Below are 13503 nucleotides of genomic sequence, written 5' to 3' on the forward strand. Positions count from 1 at the left end.
ACAGAGTACCACAAGATTGGGGCCACTTTTTTTCCCCCTTACTTTTTTGTTTTTATTTATCCCTTCTAAACATGTTATCCCAAAACGTAGCGTGGATGAAAGCACAATACCCTAAAATCCAGGGCGTATGACAGACTAACTGCAAAGGCAACGTACACAGTAGAGTGTGCAATATTTACTGACCGTCTCAAGTCCATATAGTGAAGGTAAACGCTGCTGAATTTTTACTCTTTAATCCTCTGATCGTAGAACCTCTGGGCTTCAACAGGTGAGTCGAAGGTGAGGACGTCGTCCCCGTGTGTCACGCGCAGCCTGGCAGGGTATATCAGGTGAAACCGGACGTTCTTTTGGTAAAGGGCTTGTTTTATCCCGTTAAATGCAGCTCGCTGTTTAGCAAGAGCTGCGCTGTGATCTTGAAACATCCTTATGACAGTTCCTCCGTACTGCGGTTCGTGATTCCTCGCCCAGCGCAGCGAGGCTTCCTTCTGTTGGAATCGGGAGAAACAAACCAGGAATGTGCGCGGAGGTTTTCCTTGTCCAGATCTGAAGGTCGGGGACCGGTGGGCTCTCTCCGGTGGGCGGCGCAGTGAAGACGTCGGGGCCCATCACCTGCATCAGCAGCTCCGACATGAATTTAACCGGATCCTTGCCGTCTTCGCTGCCTTCTGGTATGTGTAGTATACGGAGATTGGCTCTCCGCGATCGGTTTTCTAGGTCATCGAGCCGAGTCAAGAGTGATTGGTTTTGGGCTTGGAGCGTCTTAGGCCGAATCCCAATACTCCCCCTTACCCCTTCCCCTTGGCCCTCGAAAGTAAGGGGTAAGGGCTACAAAGCCCTAGGAAATGGGACGCCACTTGGTTACAGGTACGTCATCTAGCACGTATCCATATCTCCAAAGCAAGTAGCGTTATGCACTGATATTAAACGAAATTCGCTGCTAATGGAGTTTACTTAGAACTGTAGACATGCTAGTCAAAGAAATGCGGGACTGTTGTGCAATTCAGAACTGTAACATTAGTACCAAACTAGCGATTTTTAGAAACGTTTCAATTAGGAAAATGGTTGCAAATATATATGTTCATGACTGTATATAACACAAAACAAGACTGTCATAATTTTTTTATCAATTAATTAAGCCGATAATATTACATTTATCGGACTCTCTGGATGATTTTGGTCGCCATTGTTGCCGGTCGCGCAGTTTTCACATAGCCCTAGGTTTCAAGTAAGCTCCCGATCTTACTTGGTTTTAAGGGGTGTATACCCCTTAGTTTTTTAGCCCTTCCCCTAGCTCCAAAAGAGTATTGGGACACCACTAGCTCTCACAGGAACGCGCAAAACTAAGGGGAAGGGGTAAGGGGAAGGGGTAAGGGGTAAGGGGTAAGGGGTAAGGGGAAGGGGTAAGGGGAAGGGGTAAGGGGAAGGGGTAGTATTGGGATTCGGCCTTAATGCTAGACTCCGCAGCGCATACACGTTCAAAGTTATCACCGGACACAGATTCCACTGAGGTGAGGCGCCGTTGGAATGTGTTCACTGTTGTTTGGAGTGAGTCCAGCAAGGCTTGTAGTGGCTTTGTAGATTCTTGAATCAGAAGAGAAACATCATCCCTTAGTGTGGTTCTCTGCTTCGCAAATTCTGCAGCCAGTTGATCCTTAGAAATGACAGCGGTAGCCACGGTTGCTCCCGGTCCTGAAGGTTTTGTCGCTGTCGGAGGGCTGTTAGCTGAGAACGTTGCTAGCTTACTTGCGGCGCTAGTAGCAGCGCGTGTAGCTGGGGTTTGTGCACAGCAACCTGATTTGGCAAACTTCGAATCGCTCATTTTAAATTGAAACACTTAATGAAACTCACTAATGTCAAAAGCACTGGGAAGAAATCCTGATAAAAACGAATATAGCAAAAAGTAGACTGGGAGCCTTCTCTCGTGCGTCCGCTCACCACTCATTTGCCAACCGGAAGTCCTATCTTCATATTTATCTTTTGACTAAACTTGTCTCAGCAAAAACAACAGAAAATCAGTGCCCTTGTATTGAAGTATTGAATGTTGGCCTACTAAAATGACTAATTAATTAAGACTCTTAATTTCATACTAACCCCCCCCCCTAACCCTAACCCCCCCCCCCCCCCCCCCCCCCCCCCCCATTATTTCCCTTTCAACTTCTAAAGGCTACTCTTTTGGTTGGCTTCAAAACCAAAGGACAAAAGTAGGGTTGGAAAGAAGTGGGAAATAGAGGGAGGGGAGGGAAACAAGGACATATTAACAAAAAGTGAGGGATAAAGAGAGGTGGATCATGGAAGACCACGAAGGTGTTCGTTTGCAAGTTGAACTGTTTCCTGTCTGACGACCTACCGCGCTGCACCTGAGCTGCTCCAAACTTTTCCCAAACTTTTTTGTCTTGTTTATTGCTATATTTTATATATTACTTCATTTATTCATTTATTGTGTCGTTACCGATGTAATCTATACATCTACTGTCTCAATTATAGGTTTACTCGGCACGGCTTTTTTCCTTGGAGCTCGACGCTACTGTTCCTGTTGAACTAGCCAATTCAACGTTCTGACGAATTATCTTGGCTGGCATAAACTATTAACGTAAGTTAATTATAATGTCTCACACCCACTCACATTGTCCTACATGTGTCATTTTGTTCGAAAAGTTGACTCTATTAGAGAGTCGCGTTCAGTCGCTTGAGGAAGAACGTATGCTAGTAACTTTAGATGCGACTGGCGCAACATCACAGACAGGGAGTCCTAGCGTGAGTGAGGACTCAAGTTTAGCCCCACCGGTTTCACCTTTGCAGCATGGTGGGAGTGGGACTCCGCAGACGTTAGTGATCGGTGACTCCATCACTCGTAACATTAGATTGGAGGGACCAGCGACAGTTTACTGTGTACCTGGGGCCAGAGCTACCGACATAGAAGCTAATCTTAGGGTGCTGGCTAGCACTAGGGCTAAGGCAAATGCCCAAGCTAAGGCACATGGCGCACGCACTGATGATAGGTATGAGAATATTGTCATTCATGTCGGCACCAATGATGTTAGGCTGAGGCAGTCAGAGGTCACGAAGGTTAATATTGCTCGGGCATGTGACCTTGCTCAAAAGATGAGTCGGCATCGAGTAATAGTCTCTGGCCCACTACCTGCTAGGGGGACTGACGAGATCTACAGCAGGCTTGTCTCTCTCAACCGCTGGTTGGCTCGCTTTTGCTCAGAACAGGGTTTAGGATTTGTAGATAATTGGTCTCGTTTCTGGGCCAAACCTGGCTTGTTGAAAAGTGACGGGCTCCATCCTAGCTGGAGAGGTGCTTTTCTTTTGTCTAGGAATATTGAAGCTATTCTAAAGCAGACCTGACACTCACTAGAACAAGCCGGGCTACAGTCTCTTAGAGAGTCTGATAGGTATGTTGATAGGCATGCTGTGAGCTGTTGGGGCCCCGATAGCTCAGCTTGTAGTGTAGCCAGGGTGGTTGCTGATGTTGTTTTTCCCATTGAGACGGTGTCGGCCCCCCGCCCTTTTTCCAAATTCCGGCCCTCAATTATTAGGAATTATACCAATTTAATATATATTCAGCCTTGCTCACCCGTTGCTCTTCCAACTCAGTTTCCTGATAACAGTGCCACCTTTTCAGAAGTATTATCTACGTCTAAAGCTGCCAAAAACCCATACTGGAATGTTGGGCTCCTAAACATCAGATCTCTATCCACAAAGGCCGTTTTGATTAATGATCTGATGTCTGACTGCAGCCTGGACCTGATTGGTTTCACCGAAACCTGGCTAAAACCTGATGAATATTTCCCCCTGAATGAAGCTTTGCCTCCTGATTTTGCGTATTCACACATCCCTCGTGTTTCAAAGAAAGGTGGTGGTGTTGCTATGTTATATAAAGCTAGCTTCAACCTCAGCCTAAAATCTGTCAATACCTTTAAATCATTTGAGATAATTTGTATGAAACCACCAACTACTTTAAAAAGGACTAATTCTACTACTGTTGCCCCCCCTCCTTCGTTTTGTATAGTTACTCTATACCGGCCCCCTGGCCCATACTCCCTCTTCCTTGAGGAATTTGCTGATTTTAGTGCTGATCTTGTGACATACACTGACAATATCTTAATTATGGGTGATTTTAACATTCATGTCGATGACCCAAAAGATCCTCTAAGTAAGGCCTTTACTGCTCTTATGGATTCCACAGGTCTCACTCAGGTGGTTTCTAAACCTACCCATCTTCACTCGCATACATTGGATTTAGTTCTCACGCGGGGAATCAAGATTAGTGATGTCATTGTTCATACCCACAATCCTATATTATCAGACCACTGCCTGGTAACCTTTAAAATGGATCTCTGCCAGAGCCTTGGAGGCACCCAGAATATTTCTATTAGCCGCTGCTTAACCCCAAATACAGCTCTGGAACTGGCTAGTATTCTACCCGCTGCACTAGAAGCACTTGATGTCCCGAATAAATCATTAAATGCTAAAACAAGGGATCTGAATTTGGTTCTTCAGCAATCCCTAGATTCTGTTGCTCCACTCAAACCAAGGAAAAGAATAGACAAGAAACTGGCTCCATGGTATTCAGAGGAAACCCGCACTCTCAAGAGGTCCACTAGAAAATTAGAGCGTAAGTGGCGTACCACTAAATTGGAGGTTTTCCGCCTGGCCTGGAAGGACAGCCAAATAGAGTACAAGCAAGTCCTCATCAGGTCCAGATCAGAATATTTCTCTAAGTTGATTAGTAAGAACAAACACAACACTAAGTTCCTATTTGATACTGTTGCAAAACTCACTAAGAAAAGTACACTCTGTGTTAGTTCAGATCTCTCTCCCAATGATTTCTTAGATTTCTTTGACCAAAAAATCTATGCAATAAGGGACAAACTACAGACTAGTCCTGGAGGAGTGGCCATCAACACTGATTTTCCCTCTGTACCCAGCATTCTGCATGTTGAGACTCTCACTCACTTTAACCCTATTTCTATGGAAGCATTCATCAAGCTGATAGATTCCTCGAAACCCACTAGCTGCCTTCTCGATCCCCTCCCTGCCAAACTTTGTAGGGAACTTCTCCATATTATTGGACCGCCCATGCTTAGTATTATTAATGAATCTCTTGTAACTGGACAAGTCCCTGACGATTTCAAACAAGCTATTATCAAGCCCCTTCTTAAAAAACCAAACCTGGATCCAGGTTGTCTTAGCAATTACAGGCCCATTTCAAATTTGCCATCTCTCTCCAAAATTTTGGAAAAAGCTGTGGCAAAACAGCTCACTGAGCACCTCTCCTCAAATCAGCTCTATGAACCTCTCCAGTCTGGATTTCGTCTTCACCACAGCACTGAAACTGCATTAGCCAAGGTAGTCAATGATCTATTATTAGCCTCTGACGCGGGCTTTAGCTCTGTCCTTGTTCTTCTAGACCTAAGTGCAGCTTTTGACACTGTAGATCATGAGATTCTCCTGGAACGTATGGAGAACTATGTTGGGATTTCTGGTACTTCACTTCAGTGGTTCAGATCGTATCTATCTGATAGATCACAATATGTCCACTATGATGGTTGCTCATCCAGGAGCTCCATTGTAAAATACGGAGTACCACAGGGTTCAGTTTTAGGCCCTCTGTTATTTTCACTCTATATGTTGCCTTTAGGAAACATAATTAGAAGTTTTGGGGTAGATTTTCACTGCTATGCAGATGATACTCAGCTATACATGTCTATAAAGCCGGGAGAATTTCCACATGCTATGGAAACCTGTGTTTCCGGGTTGAAAACTTGGATGACTGCAAATTTCCTTCTTCTTAATTCGGATAAAACCGAGGTTCAAATTTTTGGTCCGAAAAAACACCGAAATAATTTATCCCATCTAACCTTAGACTTAGACGGCGTCAAAGTATCTCAAAGCCAGCTGGTAAAAAATCTGGGAGTCACAATGGACCCAGACCTTTCATTTGAGTACCATATTAAGCAAATCACCAGAACAGCATTTTTCCATCTACGTAATATTGCCAAAATACGAAAATTCCTCTCAAAGGATGATGCTGAAAAACTAATACATGCTTTTGTTACGTCCCGATTGGACTACTGCAATGTGTTGTTCTCTGGCCTCCCAATTACCTACCTAAAAAACTTACAGCGGGTGCAAAATGCTGCTGCTAGACTATTGACTAAAACTAGAAAGTTTGATCATATAACATCGACTCTTATCTCTTTACACTGGCTCCCTATCCAAGCCAGAGCTGATTTCAAAGTTCTACTACTAACTTACAAATCTCTGCATGGATTGGCACCACTGTACCTCTCCGGTCTCCTTGCACCCTATTGCCCCGCAAGGTCTCTAAGATCTCAAAATGCCGGCTATCTGGTAATACCCAAAGTTAAGAAAAAAACTGCTGGAGGTAGGGCGTTCTCATATAGAGCACCTCTTCTTTGGAACAAATTACCCATCTCAATTAAGGAAGCTGATACTGTCTCGACATTTAAAACTAGATTAAAAACGTTCTTGTTTAGTCAATTCTATGATTGTTAAAGGGAAGTATGTGTGTACTTTCTATGTAAACCTGGGATGTGTGCTTGCCTATGTGTGTATCACATGTAACTTTTAAATTTTAATTATAGCTTATGTTCACATTGCCCAGCTAGATGTTACAAATAAAGTAAACCTGTTACTGTATATTGTTAGTATTATTATTATTATAGTTCCGTTGCTGTATATTGTTACTGTTATAGTTTTTATTACTAGTTGGAGACAACGGGGGACTGGCTGTTTTCATCCTTATTCGTATAAGTATAACCTACTTTAGAGTTCTTTCCCCTGGAACAGATTTCATGTTCCAACTGAGGGGGGCTGTCGTTGTTTTGGTGTGTGGGGCTGCATCAAATACCCTTTTTGCTCTGTTAAATTGCTGCACTAGTCCACACTTGACCGGTGGGGATCTCATTCTATTTTGACTGTAACTGTTAGCTGCTCCTGGCATTCTCTAATCCCTGCTCTCCTCTCTGTCCCCCCCCCCACACATTCCCTGTAGTGTGGGGGGTTTGAGCTGTCAGGACCTGCTTGGTCGTCGGTCTGCCAACGCTGAACCAGGTCGTCACCCGGAATCCAGTCTCCATGACGGCCAACAGCGAGTTTCCCGGTCCCATCCAACGTCTATAAAGCCGAACAATGGATTTTGGTGTTTCAAAACCCATTGACACTGTATGACTATGTTTAGCTTGTGTTCTGCTCCTCTCTCTTACCAACCGTCTCTGGAGGAGGGGATCCCTCTCTGAATTGCTCCTCCCAAGGTTTCTTCCATTTTTTCTCCCGGTGGGAGTTTTTCTGGGAGTTTTTCCTTGTCTTCCTTGAGGGTTTAGGTTGGTTGAGGGGCAGTTCTATGGGCGCATGTGAAGCCCTCTGTGACATGCTTGCGTGTAAAAAGGGCTATACAAATAAATTTGATTTGATTTGATTTGATGGGTGGAGAGTGAAAGAGAGGAAGAGACAGAGAGAAGAGAGAATGGGAGGATGCTTCGCTTCAGAGGACTAGACTCTCTCACCCTTCAGACCATACAGGCTCCATATCCCCACACTAACATGTAACTCACCCCTCTCACTGTGCTAATACACAGACTTCCCAGACTCTGCTTTGATATATTTTCTCTTTTAACTCATTGATGTTATTATTTTTGAAATCCAGCTTAGAGGCTTTATGATGTGCACAAAAACATAAAAACCCCTCCCCTTGCTGATGAAAGGAGGGGGGGGAGGCAAGAAGAAAGATAGAGAAAACGAAAAACGGAGAAGGAAGAGGAGAAGGAAGCAGCAAAAGTGAGATAGGACTGATATGAGACAATGAACTAGCCAATCTGGCTCCCTTTGATAGCTGTCAATTGAGTTTTACTCTGTCTGACATCCATATATTCACAATCAGAGCTATGTTTGCATACACAACTAATACAGATAGAACATGGCCTCCTTTAACTTCTGCTTCACTCTAACACTGGCAGACTATCAGATGCCATCGCACAGCAATACACAATGTACATCTCTTAACAGTCTGGAAATGTGATAGAGAGAGAAAAGGGGAGAGAGACATGGAGAGAAAGGAAAAGAAAGGAAGAAGGAGAGACATGGGAGTCAGAAAGAGGGAGATAGAGATATCAATTGAGAAGTTGAGCAGGAGTGAGAAGAGGAGAGAAAGGTATCTAAAGATCAGGATTAAAAATGTGACACCAGTGGTCCAGTCAAAAGGGGCCCTTGTCGGCATTCCATATTGTATGCTAGAAGCCTGAAAGTTTATTTAGAATGGTCAGCTTGCACATCAGGAAAGGCAACATCAATGCTGAAAGGTATATACAGGTATTAGAGCTACATTTGCTTGCATCTTTTTCAGGGAAGGCCTTGCATATTTTAGGAAGACAATGTTAAACCACATCCTGCATCTGTTACAATTGCATGGCTTCGTTATAGAAGAGTCCGGGTGCTGAACTGGCCTGCCTGCAGTTCAGAAATGTCACCAGTTAAAAACATTTGGTGAATCACAAAACAAAAAATATGACAAAGACCCACGGCCATTTAAGCAGCAATAATCCTGTATCAGACACAAAAGGGACAACATTCCTCTCCCACAACTCCATCAACTGGTCTCCTCAGTTCCCAGACAGATACAGACTGTTCTTAAAATAAGAGGGGATGCTACACTGTAGTGAACATAGCCTTGTCCCAACTTTTTTGAGACGTGTTGCTGCCATCAAAATTACCTTATTTTTTCCTTAAAATGGTACATTTCATCTGTTTAAACATTTTACATGTTTTATATGTTCTATTGTGAATATCATAATGGGTTTATGAGATTTGTAAATCATTGTATTTAGTTTTTTTTTTTCATAGACTACATAGACAACGTATGCGTCAAAATGTTCGTCTTGGTCACGCTTGCGTTGGTTCTATTGGGATTTATGTTCCGTTGCACGGTTTAGGTTTTAATTACGTTTTTGTGGCAAAGGTCAAGCTAACGGTGGCTAACTTGCTAGCTACAGTCACTGACGCAACTGACGTCACAAAATATCGTGTGACTACCTCTAGCAAAACATTAGTTTAGCAGCTCGTTAACTTCTGGGAGATAGCTAGGCTAACTGCTTTACTGCAAGGGAGCTGCAGAAACGCCACAAGCAAAGAGGCCAGGGTGATAACTATTTACTTATTTTACTTTGTGATATGAAACACAATTGTGAAGTGTAATGTACAATATAAGCTGATATAAGGAAGTAGTTACATCTACTTTCGGAAACAGTAGTCTACTATTTCACTGAAGCATTAGCATCATTACATTAGCCTCTGTTGCCCGGGCAACACATACTACAGCCGTCTATGCATCTGTTTTCAATAGTTAAATAAACATTCCTCACAAATACATTTTCGTTGTAGGATTTATTATGACTAGGGTTGCCACCCGTCCCGTATAATACGGGACCGTCCCGTATTGAACAATACAATTTACCGTCCCGTACTGAGTCAATACGGGATGCAATATGTCCCGTATTTTCGTGCTAAACCTACTCTAATGCTTATGTTACGTTTTCACATGCTCCTACATGAGAAATAATATCATAAAACCAAGAGTTTCACGAGACATGGTAACAATGACGTTGAGTGACAGTGACTGCCTGTCATTCTGATAATCAAAATAAGATAGTCCCACGTGTAGCACGTCGATGATGATTGTAATGACTTGGCATTCTAATAATCAAGTATCTGCCTCGATCTCTTAAAGGAACCCTGCTCTTTTAACAGTTGTTCTGATCAGCTTGATGCATTTATCTTCAAAACTAATTGTATTGTTAATTTAATTTCACAAATAAATTATATATCCATCATAGTGGTCTTTGGTGGTCTACCAGGTTATTTGCTATATCTGAGTTTATCAATGGTTTCTTGCTTCTTCCAAACTAAATAGTTAATTTCTACAGACCAAACAAATTGCACATGTCCAGGATATGGTGTTTTAATCCTTAAAGCCCCCACAAAAAATCTAAAAAATACTTTACTGTGATTCATATTTTGTTCAACAGTAGACTTCCAGTATAGGATTCAGTATAGGATTGTGAAAGAAAACCAAACTGGCATCTGTGCAATTTGAAGAGTTATGTTTAGTCATGGGTCAGATGGCTGAGCAGTTAGGGCGTTGGACAATTAATCAGAAGGTCGTTGGTTCGATTCCAAGCCGTGCAAATTGACGTTGTGTCCTTAGGCAAAGCACTTCACCCTACTTACTCGGGGGGAATGTCCCTGTACTTACTTTAAGTTGCTCTGGATAAGAGCGTCTGCTAAATGACTAATGTAAGAATAACATCATTTTCCATTTAGGGCATCTTTAATATAATAGATGCAGCTCTGTGTTAATGTTATTTTTAGAGTGGCAGAGGAATTGAAGTTGATGGATAAAAAGGCACAATTTGGTTAAGAAAACAATTACCAGAATGCAGGAAATGAAGTATTTAACACCGAATATCTTCTGGGGGACAACCCCCAGACCCCCACTTAAATATTTCCCCCCGACATTGGCCACAGCCAAGGTGTCCCTAATTTGACCACATTGGAGGTGGCAACCCTAATTATGACATTAGATTACAAGTAAACGATTTGTTGGTGAAATTATCATTACCTGTGGTTTCAAACCAGTGTAGCTCACTGCAACGCTGTACTGTAGCCTAGTCTACTGTAGTAGCTAAAATAAACATATCCACAGCTGTTTACAGTAGCCTACGTAGGAAGTCAAACGGCGGCACATATTCGGCACTACCGTTACTTAAATCAAAAGTCTTTCAATAGGTGAAACTATCTGACTAGTGACTTCTAACCTGAACTCCATTACCACAGCCTAAACTTCAATCTGTTCATGAAAATAATTCATTTCAGCCTAGACCGTACAACGGAAGTAACGTTAAATCAAATTCAACCAACACAATCGCTACCAAGACAGTCTAGTAGTAGTTTGCAGCCTACAATTTACTGGGGCAGCTTCTCCCCACAGCAGGGCTATATTGCATTTTGCCTTGTTACTGACAATGATCGCTACCACTGACATTTTTATGAATGAGTGATTTTCCCCTAAATAAATTTCAAGCTTATTTACATTTTTGGGGGCATATTTTCAGTTAGCAGATGGTACTATTTGAATCGCAATTCCATGTGAGATAGCTACTTTAACAACGTTGTTGTTAAAATAAGCTTCAAAGGGGGTTCTTTATTAATGAATGAATGCAATATGTGTAGGCTAAATGCCTGAAAATATCACGAGAAGGGAAAAACTTACAATGACGTTTAAATCATAGAGATTAGGTCCATTTTTACGCCGGTCTCCCAAATGTACTCGTTTTGATTCAACAATGAGATTGCTGATCACCAAATGAGAAGACAACTATTTCATTCTACTCTTCACTCTTAGTATTTTGAGATGTAAATGAGCAGAAAAAAATATGCTTTAAAATCTATAATCTTTATAAATAATAAGTGGCTATGCATTTTTATATAAAATATACAGAAATATCAGTTGTAAAATGTAATTTAAACACGGATCCCTACAACCAACGCAAGCAAGCACACTCTACAATTTCCCCAGAAATTGTACCCTCTCTAATTTGATTTGCATCACGGTGCAGCCGGTTAAACTCTAGGCTACTTATGCTAGCGTGGTGGTACTAGCTGTAATGTTTCGTATGTAGGCTGTGTTTCCCTGTACAAAGTGAGATCCAATGCCCCCTCCTAATCAAGTATTGAACCTCAGATTTGGTCTTGAGTTAAGTACCCTTAAATATAATGTTTCACAAGCAATTGTGTCAACTTCCAAGCATGCATTCTGTGTTCGGCGCACATTTTTGTCATTTATTTTTCTTATTTACTTTGCGATGTGCACCCGGTGCATAATTGTTTTGAAATATTTTCGTTTTTGGGTAGGCCTTAGAACAAATTGGGTAGGCCTACATCCACAGACTAAATAGAATGAATAGGCTAATCTCAGGCATTGCATTGTGCACAGGATGATTTTTTCTTCGTTTGACCTGGGGGGTATTCCAGGTAGCAGGTTTAACCATCTCTAAGATTAACCCTGAACTCAGAGTTGAGTTAGTCTAACACGGGAAACTCCGAAAATTCGGTTCCAGAAAAGCTGATATGAGTTTGTTAACTCAACTCGGAGTACGTCAACTCAGAGTTAAGCGCGGGCATGAAAAATATTAAAAGCCAACATCAATGGAGCTCCGATACTAGGATCCACCATGGTACACAGCGACAAAAAATGTTGCATACGCCACCAAACTTCAGATACAAGTTTTATTTTTCTTGTTTATGGTCGAGCACATATTCCAGGAAAAAAGCAACACGGCTGTAGCAGCGTATACAAGTGGCGTGGGAGACAATCGCTGCCGAGTCAATGCATAATTTGAAGGCAATAGCCAGTCCATTTATTGAACATTTAACCCCACTGTCTGTTAACATTACAGGAGAAAAAGTGTTCAATGTTTTATTAAATGTAAAAACATACTACAAACAGGTAACGCATATTTTGCTTAGGCTATAGCCTACGCTTGTGATTGTAGCCTCGACGTAACCTTAGTTTTAATCATATTCGACATAATACAAAGTAAATATCAATTGGTGCCTATTTCAATTTGTAGTAGCAGTTTCCCCCAACAGAATGCTTTTCATCAAAAGATGATGATTAACCTGTTCTGGAGACTGTTAAATGTGCCTAAAAACGCCTAAACAGCATGCCCAAAGTAAATTGAAAGCTGTTCTTGAACCATTTGGAGTACATGCATGTAAATGGACTCTTTTGAAAGCTGACACTCTGAAGTTATGTTCCTTGTTGTCAGGACCCCTGTCAGTCCTACTGGTGTTGAGTAATAGAAGCTTGAACACAAGGAAAGTGAAAGTTTTTATTTCCGCCTGGATTTTGTTTTGAAAACAGAGGCCTGAAGAGGCCTAGAGGTGGTAGGTATTAGCTGGAAGACAGAATTGGACCACAGGTTGAAGCCTTACCCAATTCAGATCAAAAGTCAAACATAATACCACAATATATTCATATTTGACACGTTTTTATTAGAGTACATCCAGGCGTTTTCTAAAAGGGCCTTTTGGAGACTCCAGAATGACCATTCTAACCAAGGTCAAATTCTTAGGATAAAAAGGTATAATTGTTATCTCTAATGAAAGGTGGTCCTTAGAACTATCATATATAACAGCTAAATCCCTCATTAGTATTACTGAAACACAAAAACTGAAGCATGAACACATTGGAGTGATTTATCTGATTCCCAGGATTGGCACACAAAGAACACTGACATATTGCGCAATCGCCTTTTATTTTGAAGGCTCCACAAAACCTGGCATAAGGGGTATCGCCATTTACAGCTAGCGCTAAGCTACAAGGATAACTAGCTCTTTTCAGATTCAGTCCAAGCCAGTTAGAGAAAATCGTGTAGAGGGGGCGGGGGGGGGGTGGGCGGGGGGCGGGTTGGACGCACA

General features: G+C 42.0%; 1 protein-coding gene across 1 annotated transcript in view; it reads right to left on the reverse strand.

Moving 5' to 3' along the window:
- rlim (ring finger protein, LIM domain interacting) overlaps window positions 1-13503 on the reverse strand; it is a 226983-nt gene that overhangs the window by 125219 nt on the left and 88261 nt on the right. The window lies entirely within an intron of this gene.

This window comes from Hypomesus transpacificus, unplaced genomic scaffold (genome assembly GCF_021917145.1).
Source record: "Hypomesus transpacificus isolate Combined female unplaced genomic scaffold, fHypTra1 scaffold_64, whole genome shotgun sequence".
NCBI lineage: Eukaryota > Metazoa > Chordata > Actinopteri > Osmeriformes > Osmeridae > Hypomesus > Hypomesus transpacificus.